Source organism: Pseudophryne corroboree, chromosome 8 (assembly GCF_028390025.1).
Source record: "Pseudophryne corroboree isolate aPseCor3 chromosome 8, aPseCor3.hap2, whole genome shotgun sequence".
In the NCBI taxonomy this organism is placed as follows: Eukaryota; Metazoa; Chordata; class Amphibia; order Anura; family Myobatrachidae; genus Pseudophryne; species Pseudophryne corroboree.
In genome coordinates, this window is record NC_086451.1 from 167158762 (window position 1) to 167171196 (window position 12435).

Sequence of the window (12435 nt, forward strand, 5' to 3'; positions counted from 1 at the left end):
GATATATAATGTATCGTATAATCATTACATAATGTTGATGGCATTGAATTGTCTCTGCCTTGACTAGTGGCAGCAGCTTCAGCACTAGGTGGAAGTGGATCTTGATCTTTCCCTATTTTACCCTCCACCTTTTGTGGAATTATATGCCAGTAATATATCTGGAATTAGACGGTGGTAATGTCTGGAATTAGATACCACTAGATAGATACCAGATATCACTGTGACTGGAATGATGACATATGCACAGTGACAGGACACTACCACAGCACCCTACAGCAGCTATATGCGGCACAAGACACTGGAGTATTAGTAATGTACTGTAGTATACTGAGCACCACAAGACAATGAGCAGTGATACGGAGCACTGATGAGATTACTAGAACTGACACTGAGCAGCCAGATGCAGCACTGGACTATTAGTAATGTACTCTAGTATACTGAGCACCACAATGCAGCACAAGACAATGAGCAGTGATACTGAGCACTGATGAGGATACTACTGAGAACTGACACTGAGCAGGAGAGACACACTACAATTTCATCTTGCGCCTCTTTTTTTATTTATCTTTGCATCATGTGCTGTTTGGGGCTATTTTTTTAAGTGCCATCCTGTCTGACACTGCAGTGCCACTCCTAGATGGGCCAGGTGTTTGTGCTGCCCACTTGGGTCGCTTAGCTTAGTCATCCAGGGACCTTGGTGCAAATTTTAGGACTAAAAATAATATTGGGAGGTGTGAGGTGTTCAGAATAGACTGGAAAGGAGTAGAAATTATGGTTATTGAGCTTAATACTATAGGATCAAAATTACCCCCAAATTCTATGATTTTAGCTGTTTGAGGTTTTAAAAAAAAATCACCCGAATCCAAAACCCGAAAGGGTGGTTTTGCCAAAACGCGTCCGTATCCAAAACACAACTGCGGATCCGAAACCAAAACCAAAACATGAAACACGAAAAATGCCCGCTGCACATCTCTAGTTAGGGGAGAAGCATGTAGCCTTGTAGACTATGCACAGCTATATCTAGAAAAATATACGATCTAATCTTTAACCAACCAATGCAAGAAAGTATTTAATGTGAAAATACGAAACACTAGACTAATTGGAGGTGCGCCCTAAAGCAAATTACAATGTTAGGATTAGGGGGTTCGGAAAGACCTCTAGTGTATACACTACTATATACATTTTAAGGTAGGAAGGTACAAATTACATATTCACATTGCATCTATGGGCTGGATTCAAATGTCCCTTTCCTCCCTCAATCGTGCCCGTCAGCAGCTATTCTAATGTTGCTGCCAACGGGTGCGACATGTTTATTTCAGCTCGCTACCCCCAGGGGAAACAAGCTGAAATGTGTGCAAAGAGACCCATTTGGGCAACCAAACGGTGTCTTTTCACGATCGCGCCCATTACTTTATTCAGGTTTAGGTGCTTTGTGCACCTAAACCAGAGTGTAATGGGCGCAATAATTGAGGGCATTTGAATTTCCCTTATATGTGTGTGTGTGATATACACACAGACACACATACTGTATTTCTTTATATAATGGACACCTCAGTTTCTATTCATTCATGTCCTGCCCCCTACTCTGTCAGACCCCTTCCCCTCTACTTTTCTGACCCCAAACGCCACTCATTCTTGTTGAGTGCTGGTGGGCCCATTCAGAATTTTGCTATGGGGCCCACAAAGGTCTAGTTACGCCACTGGGCAGGGTTATAGAGGAGGCGGTGCAAGGCATCCTGGGAACAGTCAAAGCTTTAGCCTGTTGGTGCCTTGGATCAACATCCAACTCTACACCCCGATGTTAGTGTAGTGCCTTTTGGGGTTAAGGTTTTACAGAAAGTTACAGGTTTTTTTAATTTAGTAAAATATGCCCCATTTTAAAGATAGGGCATTTAAATTTGTTGCACCTGTGCAGTACATAGCAGCCTGCAGGGCATGTACAGTGGCTTCATTTGGGTGCACATACATTGCCGGCTCCTGGTCGCAAACTGAAATTATTGTGTGTAAGTGGAATTAGCGGTGTTTATGTCATACAGGGGGGTGGGGGAGGTTTGTGGTTGGCGGGGGGCACGCTGTGCGATTATTATCCTGCATCTATACATACATGCGCTAAAACCTGGACATACACTGATGTACCCACACCTAATATCCATACATACACGCCCTGACACCTGGACATACACCAACATTCCCACACCTGCATCTATACATACACATGCTGACACCTGGACATACACCAACATTCAAGCACCTGCATCTATATATACACGCGCTGACAAATGGACATACACCGACGTACCCACACTTGCATCTATACATACATGCACTGACATCTGGACATACAAGCACCTGCATCTATACATACACGCGCTGACACCTGAACCTACACTGACGTTCCCACACCTGCATCTATACATACACATTCTGACACCTGGACATACACAGACGTACCCACACCTGCATCTATACATACACGCGTTGACACCTGGACGTACACTGACGTACACACACCTACATCTATATATGCATGGATGCAAATGTGGGTACGTCTGTATACGTCCAGTTGTTAGCATGTGTATGTATAGATGTTAGGTGTGGGTACATCAGTGTATGTCCAGGTGTCAGCACATGTATGTATAGATTCACATGTGGGTACGTTGGTGTACGTTTAGGGGTCAGCGTGTTTATGTATAGATGTTGGTGTGTGTATGTCAGTGTACGTACAGATATAGGTGTGTGTATGTATGTATGTATGTATGTATGTATGTATATGTATAGAGGAAGGTGTGATACATACATATAACACATACATGATAGATACATACATATATCACACACACGATAGATAGATAGATAGATAGATAGATAGATAGATAGATAGAACACATACATACAAGATAGATACATACATACATACATGATAGATACATATATACACACACATACGATAGATAGATAGATAGATAGATAGATAGATAGATAGATAGATAGATAGATAGATACATATATATATATATATATATATATATATATATCACAAACATATATGATTCATACATATATCACACACACATACATGATACATACATGAGAAAGACCTGGGAAGGTGATGAGGCCCGGGCCCCCTGCTGATGTTGCGTTGAGGAAGGCAGTGTTCCAGGGCGGATGCCAGTCGGGGAGAGCGCCGCGCAGCCCGGGAAAAATACTGCTGAGGAGCTACATCTGGAAGAGCCCCAGGGAGGGAGAGTGTCACATGCCCCATCCTGCGCGGCACACTCTGCAGGCCTGCACATGGGAAGGGAGGTCTCTGGCCACACATACTCACCCTGCTGCTGAAGCCCCGCTGCTGTCCCCATCAGCGCTCTCCAGCGGGGAGCGGGGCCAGGATGAACCTCAACCTGTGAGAACTATCTTCATGATCAAGAGATCTCATATGCAAGATAAGTATGTGTTGGGAAAGGGCTGGGGAGGGCGGCTGCTCGGGCACACCCTCGTCAAGTTAAGGAGATTTAACTGAGGAAGCACAAGGGAACTCTCGTCTGGGGACAACAACTGCAGGGAGACCACATCTTTTCAGATGAACATGGGAGGGCGGAAGGCTGCCTAATACTGAAGCACCCTCAGACATTAAACCATATGCAACAACTATTGCAAGCATTCCTGGGGGAAGGTCTGCAGCAGACGGATTTGCATTCAGTGATGTCATCCAAGCAGTGGGCCAAAGTTGGCAGGAACCCTCATCTGTATATGAAAAGAGAAAAGGGGCATGCGAGGCATGGCGGTCTTTTGCGGCGCTTGGATAACCCCAAGTTTGCATTAAACACCCCCACCCTCCTTCGGTGTGGGGCTCATGTTGGCCATGCCCAAGCCCCTGAAGCATTCAAGCTGATTTCTTGCAGCAGCTGGGCTCTACAAGACAAGTAAAAGGGTGTGGGCCCTGCAGCACCACCGGTAGTTTGCATACACACATATATAGGACAGCATCTCTTATATGCCCCAGGGTCAATAAAATAGTATCCTTGTCTAGGCTATCCATCCCCTCAGATAAGGCATTTGTCCATGCCGCTACAGCACTACACACCCAGGTCGACGCAATTGCCGGTCTGAGTAAGGTACCTGAATGTGTATAAATGGACTTCAGGGTAATCTCCTGTTTGCGGTCAGCACACTCTTTGAGGGTAGCCGTATCCTGGGACGGGAGGGCTACCTTCTTGGATAAGCGTGTTAATGCTTTGTCCACCCTAGGGGAGGATTCCCATCGTAACCTATCCGTTGATGGGAAAGGATACGCCATAAGAATCCTTTTGGAAATCTGCAGTCTTTTATCTGGAGATTTCCAAGCTTTTTTACATAACTCGTTCAGCTCGTGTGAGGGGGGAAAGGTTACCTCAGGCTTCTTTCCCTTGTACATATGTACCCTCTTGTCAGCGACAGGGGGTTACTCTGTGATGTGCAAAACATCTTTTATTGCCATAATCATAAATCGAATGGATTTTGCCAATTTTGGCTGTAACTTTGCATCATCGTAATCGACACTGGAGTCAGAATCCGTGTCGGTATCTGTGTCAACAAACTGGGATAGTGGGCGCTTATGAGACCCTGACAGTCCCTGCAACATAGGATCAGGCATGGGTTGAGACCCTGACTGTCCCAAAGCTTCTGCCTTGTCTAATCTTTTGTGCAATGAGTTTACACTAGCATTTAAAACATTCCACATATCCATCCAATCAGCTGTCGGCAGAGAAACCACATTCATTTGCTCCCGCTCCTCTCTAATATAGCCTTCTTCCTCAGACATGTCGACACACGTGTACCGACACACCACACACACAGGGAATGCTTTTTCTGAAGACAGTTTCCCCACAAGGCCCTTTGGAGAGACAGAGAGGGAGTATGCCAGCACACACCCCAGCGCTATATAACCCAGGAATAAAACAGTAACTTAATGTTTGCCCAGTAGTGTTGCTGTATGTAATTTGCGAATTATGTGCCCCCCCCCCCCTCTTTTCAACCCTCTTGTCTAACGTGGTATAAGCAGGGTAGAGTCCGGGGAGCTTCCTCTCAGCGGTGCTGTGGAGAAAAAAAGGCGCTGGTGAGTGCTAAGGGAGAAGCCCCGCCCCCTCGGAGGCGGGCTTCTGTCCCGCTTAAACTGTAAAATTGGTGGGGGCTCATACATATATACAGTGCCCAGCTGTATATATGTTATATTTTTGCGAAAGAGGTTTATATTGCTGCCCAGGGCGCCCCCCCTGCGCCCTGCACCCTTACAGTGACCGGAGTATGTGAGGTGTATGGGAGCAAAGGCACACAGTGCTGTGCGTTACCTCAGTGAAGATCATGAAGTCTTCTGCAGCCTCTGAAGTCTTCTTTTCTTCTCATACTCACCCGGCTTCTATCTTCCGGCTCTGCGAGGGGGACGGCGGCGCGGCTCTGGGACGGACGGCGAGGGTGAGATCCTGCGTACCAATCCCTCTGGAGCTAATGGTGTCCAGTAGCCTAAGAAGCAGGACCTTGCAACTCAGAGAGTAGGGCTGCTTCTCTCCCCTCAGTCCCTCGATGAGGGAGTCTGTTGCCAGCAGTGCTCCCTGAAAATTAAAAACCTAACAAAATACTTTCTGTCAGAAAGCTCAGGAGAGCTCCTGAAAAGCACCCAGTCTCCACTGGGCACAGTATCAAACTGAGGTCTGGAGGAGGGGCATAGAGGGAGGAGCCAGTGCACACCCAGAACTAAAGTCTTTCTTAAAGTGCCCATGTCTCCTGCGGAGCCCGTCTATCCCCATGGTCCTTACGGAGTCCCCAGCATCCTCTAGGACGTTAGAGAAAATAGGATTTTAATACCTACTGGTAAATCCTTTTCTCTTATTCCGTAGAGGATGCTGGGCACCCGTCCCAGTGCGTACTGTGTCTGCAGTTATTAAATGGCCCTTAACTCCAGAACATTTATGTGGAGACAACTTTCCTGACTTGACCATCTTCCTTGGATGTTTTCCCCCTGTGTGACTGCTCCCCAGCCTCGGAGGGTTGCATCCGTGGTCCCTAGGATCCCGTCCTGGATCCCAAACCATCGCCCCTCTAGGTGGTGAGAACTGTGCAGCCACCAATGGAGTGAGATTCTGGTCTTGGAAGACAGGATTATCCTCCGGTGCATGTGTAGGTGGGATCCGGACCACTTGTCCAACAGGTCCCACTGGAACACTCTGGCATGGAGCCTGCCAAACTGAATGGCCTCGTAGGCCGCAACCATCTTCCCCAGCAACCGAATGCATTGATGGATTAACACTCTTGCTGGTTTCAGAATTTGTTTGACCAGACTCTGGATCTCCAGAGCCATTCCACTAGAAGAAAACCTCTTCTGTGTCCAGTATCACTCCCAAAAACAACAACCGCGTCATTAGGACCAACTGCGATTTTGGCAAGTTTAGGAGCCAACCATGTTGTTAAAGAACTGTCAGGGAGAGTGCAATGTTTTGCACCAACTGGTACCGGGATCGCGTCCTTTATCAGGAGATCATCCAAGTACGGGATAATTGTGACTCCTTGCTTGCGAAGGAGAACCATCATTTCCGCCATCACCCTGGTGAAAATCCTCGGAGCCGTGGACAGACCAAACGGCAACGTCTGAAATTGGTAATGACAATCCTGAATTGCAAACCTCAGGTAGCTTGATGCAGTGGCTAAATGGGAACATGTAAGTAGGCATCCTTTATGTCTACCAAAACCATGAAATCTCCTTTATCCCCCGGACTGGAGATCACTACCCTGAGAGATTCCATCTTGAAATTGAATTTCTTTAGGTAGAAATTAAGGGATTTCAGATTTAAGATTGGTCTGACTGAGCTGTCCGGCTTCGGGACCACGAAGAGGCTTGAATAAAAACCTTCTCCCTGCTGACTAAGGCTGATTTGAACAATTGGTGAGGGGGAACTTCTTGAAACCCCAGTTTGTACCCTTGGGACACTATTTGTAAAACCCACGAGTCCAGGTCCGAATGAATCCAGAACTGACTGAAGAGTTTTAGACGTGCCCCCCAGTGGCGGAACTAGCGAGCAGTGGGCCCATGTGCGACAAAATGGCTTGGGCCCCCCCCCCCATCCCATCCCATCCAAGTCCACCCCCTCACCCCTGGAGAGGATCTGGTGAGGGGGGCCTGCTCAGGGAAGTGGATACCTAGCAACAGTGCCGTAACTAGACATTTTAGCAGTGTGTGCAAGAAACGGCATTGGAGCCCCACCCCTGCATGCAAAACAGGGGCAGTGCGCGCCGTAGGCGCGCGCAAAAAAACATAGTGGCGTGGCTTCGTGGTTAAGGGGTGTGGCCACAAAATAATACCAATTCATAAAACGGTGCACAGTAGTCTCCATTATTCAAATTACGCCGCACAGTAGCACCACTACACCAGGTAGAGACCCTTTTACACCTTACGGCGGACAGATTCCTCTTTTTACACATTACAGCAGACAGCGTCCTCTTTTTACACATTACAGCAGACAGCGTCCCCTTTTTACACATTACGGCAGACAGCATCCCCCTTTTTTACACAACGGCAGACAGCGTGCCCTTGTTACACATAGCGGCAGACAGCGTACATTTTTTTCACATAACGGCAGACAGCCTGCCCTTGTTAAACATAGCGGCAGACAGCGTACACTTTTTACACATAACGGCAGACAGCCTGCCCTTGTTAAACATAGCGGCAGACAGCGTACACTTTTTTCACATAACAGCAGTCAGCCTGCCCTTGTTATACATAATGGCAGACATCGTACACTTTTTACACATTACAGCAGACAGCTTGCCCTTGTTACACATTACAGCAGACAGCTTGCCCTTGTTACACATTATGGCAGACAGCGTGCCCTTGTTACACATTACAGCAGACAGCATCCCCCTTGTTACACATTACGGCAGGCAGATTCCCCCTTGTTACACATTGCGGCAAGCAGATTCCCCCTTTTTACACATTGCGGCAAGCAGCTTCCCCCTTTTTACACATTGCGGCAGGCAGATTCCCCCTTTTTACACATTGCGGCAGGCAGTCCCCCTTTTTACACATAGCTGCAGGCAGATTCCCCCTTTTTACACATAGCGGCAGGCAGATTCCCCCTTTTTACACATTGCGGCAGGCAGTCCCCCTTTTTACACATAGCTGCAGGCAGATTCCCCCTTTTAACACATAGCTGCAGGCAGATTCCCCCCTTTTACACATAGCTGCAGGCAGATTCCCCCTTTTTACACAAAAAGCGGCAGGCAGATTCCCCCTTTTTACACATAGCGGCAGGCAGATTCCCCCTTTTTACACATAGCGGCAGGCAGATTCCCCCTTTTTACACATAGCGGCAGGCAGTCCCAACAAAGAAAGAAAGAGAAGAAAGAAAGAAAGAAAGAAAGAAAGAAAGAAAGAAAGAAAGAAAGAAAGAAAGAAAGAAAGAAAGAAAGAAAGAAAGAAAGAAAGAAAGAAAGAAGAATTATACTTACCCTCTCCGCTGGCTCAGGCTCCTCGTGCAGCTTGACGATTCCCGGGCAGTAGAGAAGGAGGAGAAGGGAGGTGGAGGAGGGAGCCGCAGCAGCGCTGTGTTATTGGTGGAGGCGCTGCTGCTGCTGCCCCTCTGCTTCACTATAGGCTGTTCTCGGAAGACAGCCTATAGTGAAGCAGAGGGGCAGCAGCAGCAGCGCCTCCACCAGTAACAAAGCGCTGCTGCGGCTCCTTCCTTCACCTCCCTCCTCCTCCTCCTCCCCCCCGTGCCGCTGCTCCTCTCATCTCCAAGCGACCCTCCTCCCTCTTCGTGTGTTACAGAGGCGGCAGCGTGTCTGGTGCTGCGGCTGCTGCCCGTAGTGCCCTGGCCTGATCTGTTCGTTACGACGGGCGGGCGGCGGGAGTCGCAGGACGCAGACCCGACGGGAGCGCTGGTGTGCGGCTGCGGCATGATACAATGAGTCATTGTGACTCATTGTAATGCCGGCGGCTGTGGGCCCTTGAGTGCGGCGGGGCCCCAGTGCAATGCACTGCCTGCCCTGCCAGTAGTTCCGCCCCTGGTGCCCCCCACTGGTGTGGGCTCCTGCAAGAGAGCCCCAGCGTCATGCAGTGGATTTGGCAGAAGCAGAGGACTCTGCTCCTGCGATCTTGAAGAGGCTTCTTGGAGTCAGCATCAGCATTCCCTTGGTGAATCCACAATGCCCTCCTATCCGAGACTGCCATGAAATTGGCCCGTGAGCACTTGTGCCCGGTGTAGGATTTTTAAATATGTGTAGTTTACTGTATGCAAGGGTTTAAAACCTTTTAGGAACTGAGATCTAAGGTGTATTACATGTAGTTTAAAAAAAACGAAAAAGGTTTATTTTATGGCAGTAGTTTCCAAACTGGGGTTCTTGCACTGGTAGCATAGTTTGGTGGTCCAGGACCAATTAAAATTATTTATACTTTATTAAATTGGCAAAACCATTCCCTCACAACATAACTGAACCTGAGAATGACATGCTATAAACACAATTTACTTAATTTTATATTTTTTTCTGAATTTCTCAATAAAAAAAACTTTGGCCTAGGGGTGCCGTGAAACAAATTTTGATACTATTTATTTATATAGTGCTCTTTCTCCAACAGGACTCAAGGCGCTTGAGATACAGTATGGCTTCTGGAACTGAACACAGGATTCTAAATGTGGCTGTACCAAGGACCTATACAGTGGCATTACAGGTTGAGTATCCCTTATCCAAAATGCTTGGGACCAGAGGAATTTTGGATATCGGATTTTTCTGTATTTTGGAATAATTGCATACCATAACGAGATATTATGGTGATGGGACCTAAATCTAAGCACAGAATGCATTTATGTTTCATATATACCATATACAAACAGCCTGAAGGTCATTTTAGCCAATATTTTTTATAACTTTGTGCATTAAACAAAGTGTGTGTACATTCACAGAATTCATTTATGTGTCATATACACCTTATACACACAGTCTGAAGTTCATTTAATACAATATTTTTAATAACTTTGAGTATTAAACAAAGTTTGTGTACACTGAGCCATCAAAAAACAAAGGTTTCACTATCTCAGTCTCACTCAAAAAAGTCCGTATTTCGGAATATTCCGTATTTCGGAATATTTGGATATGGGATACTCAACCTGTATTACTTTTTTCTGCTACTGGTTCTTTACCTATGCAAACAAGCATCTGACTTGCCTTTCCTATTGCTTTGTTACATTGCTCACCTGAAATAGTAATACTTAGATAGCTTTCCTCTTGCCATTATAATGCCCTTAATATTATAGTTAGCCTTTGTATTTTTGAGACGTGTATGATTTTGCATTTTTTGGCATTAAATGTTGCCATGTTCTTGACCATTCCTCTAGTGCAGGGGCGGAACTGCCAGAGACAACGGAGTCAGTTGCCGCCGGGCTCCAGCCCTAAAGGGGCTTCCTCCATTGCCCTCCGGCTGTTACGTGCCCTTCCTACTAAATAGACAAAGGCGCTACCAGCAGGGTCTCGCAGTTTGTACATTCCATGCCGTAACACCCTTCTTTCCACCTTTTTAAAGACCCAGCCCAGCAGCCTCGCCGCTGCCACCACCGCTAGCTGCAGCACTGCCAGCGGTGGGGTGCCCCTGCTTCTTCTCACACCACAGATAGCTGGGCAGCACTGCAACTGCCTGCCTGATTGCTCCGCCCCCTTCCGGCTCCCAAGCACCTCTGCTGCCCAGTGATCCAGGAGCCTGCTGCTAGGAAGAAGTGGCCGAGCTTCAGCAAGCGAGTCTGGACACTGGCGGAGGAAGCCATGATAACCAGATAATGGGGAGTGGAGAGCCAGTTCCAAGGTAATACTTTATACAGCTGGTTGAGATCCTGGTCGGTGGATATGGATTCCAAGAAAACCCTGGAGGTGCTTCCTTTCAAGGGAGACACTCTCTTTGGAGAAGACCTCAATAAGATTGTAGCTGATCTGGCTACTGCTAAAACAGCTTGCCTACCTAGTATGACTCCTACCACGCAGAAGGCTAAAAGTACTTTCCCTTGGCCCTTTCATCCTCAAGGTAAAGCGTACCCAAGGTCAGGCATACCCAAAGCAAGCTCATGCTTCCAGACCTGACAAGCCCAGACTGAAGCAAGCCTGGGCTGCCCATCAGCCTGCTTCCAAAACGGACAAGCCTGCCGCATGACGGTGCAGGCCTCCCTCTGGGGGATCCCAGGGGGGGGGCCCGACTTCTAGGTTTGGCATAATTCTAAGCTAGAGAATTCTGTTTGGAGCTCACCTTGTACTTTGTGAAGAAATAATCAGCATTGTGGCTGAGCAGATACATGTAGTGTGTGGCTGCAAACTGCATGGATCTGCTGCGTTGTAATGCTGATACTTTTTTTTTCAAAGTACCAATAGCTTCATATAATGTTCACAATTTTTATGCAGGATCAAATAGCTCAATAGGTAGGGTGTTTGATTAGAATTCAACAGGTTATAGGTTTGAATCCTGGGTATGGTAGTTATAGTTTTGAATCCTGGGTATGGTATAGTTGTTCTGACTGCCGGCATCCTATCACCTGGGATATCATACTAAATAAATGGAGTTGATCAATTTTTTTTTATTTTTTTTTTAAACTAGGGACAATTTCCAGATACTTTTCTTTATAACTGAGATTGCCCCCTGGAACTTCACATCAGTTGACAACTATGCATGAGTGGGCAGTGCTTGCTCTGGATGTGCCGTCATAAAAGAAAGCACAACTGACAGTTATCCTGGGCGTACACTACACAATTATCTGTCAGGCTATCTATCCAGTCTGGATGGATGGAATGAAAATCTGGTAATGTATAGAAGCAAATGTCAATTAACCATTTGCTCCCAAACACTAGAAAAGTGGTCAAAAATGGTCATTACACAAATTGGTTAAACCCAAAATTTAACCAATTTGTTTGAGGGACCATTTTTGTCCATTTTCTAGTGTTTGAGAGTAAATCGTTGATGGTCATTTGCTCACATAGATAACCGGATTTCTATTCCAACCAGCCAGTGTTGGAGATATGGTCTGCCAGATTACATAATGCATACCAGAGCCATAACTAGACTTTTTGGTGCCCTGTGACAGATAATTATATGCCCCCCCCCCCTCCCCATTTTTGCAATATGGACAAAAGGCGCATGCCTTGTGGGGAAGGGGCATAACAAGATTGGTCTCAGAGAAAGCACATGAGATATGAAGATATATCTAGTATACTTGACACTCAATGGTTTGTGGTATTGCCGGGGTGCCCTCCTTAAATGCATATACAGTCACACATGGCGTGTTTGTGCAAATGGCATATCAGCAGTCAGCACTAACTGGTGACATGCCATTTGTACAAGTAAGCCATGTGTGACTAATATATAAACATACTTTATTAAATAACACCTCAAACTATCATACCCAGGATTCAAACCTATAACCTGTTGAATTCTAA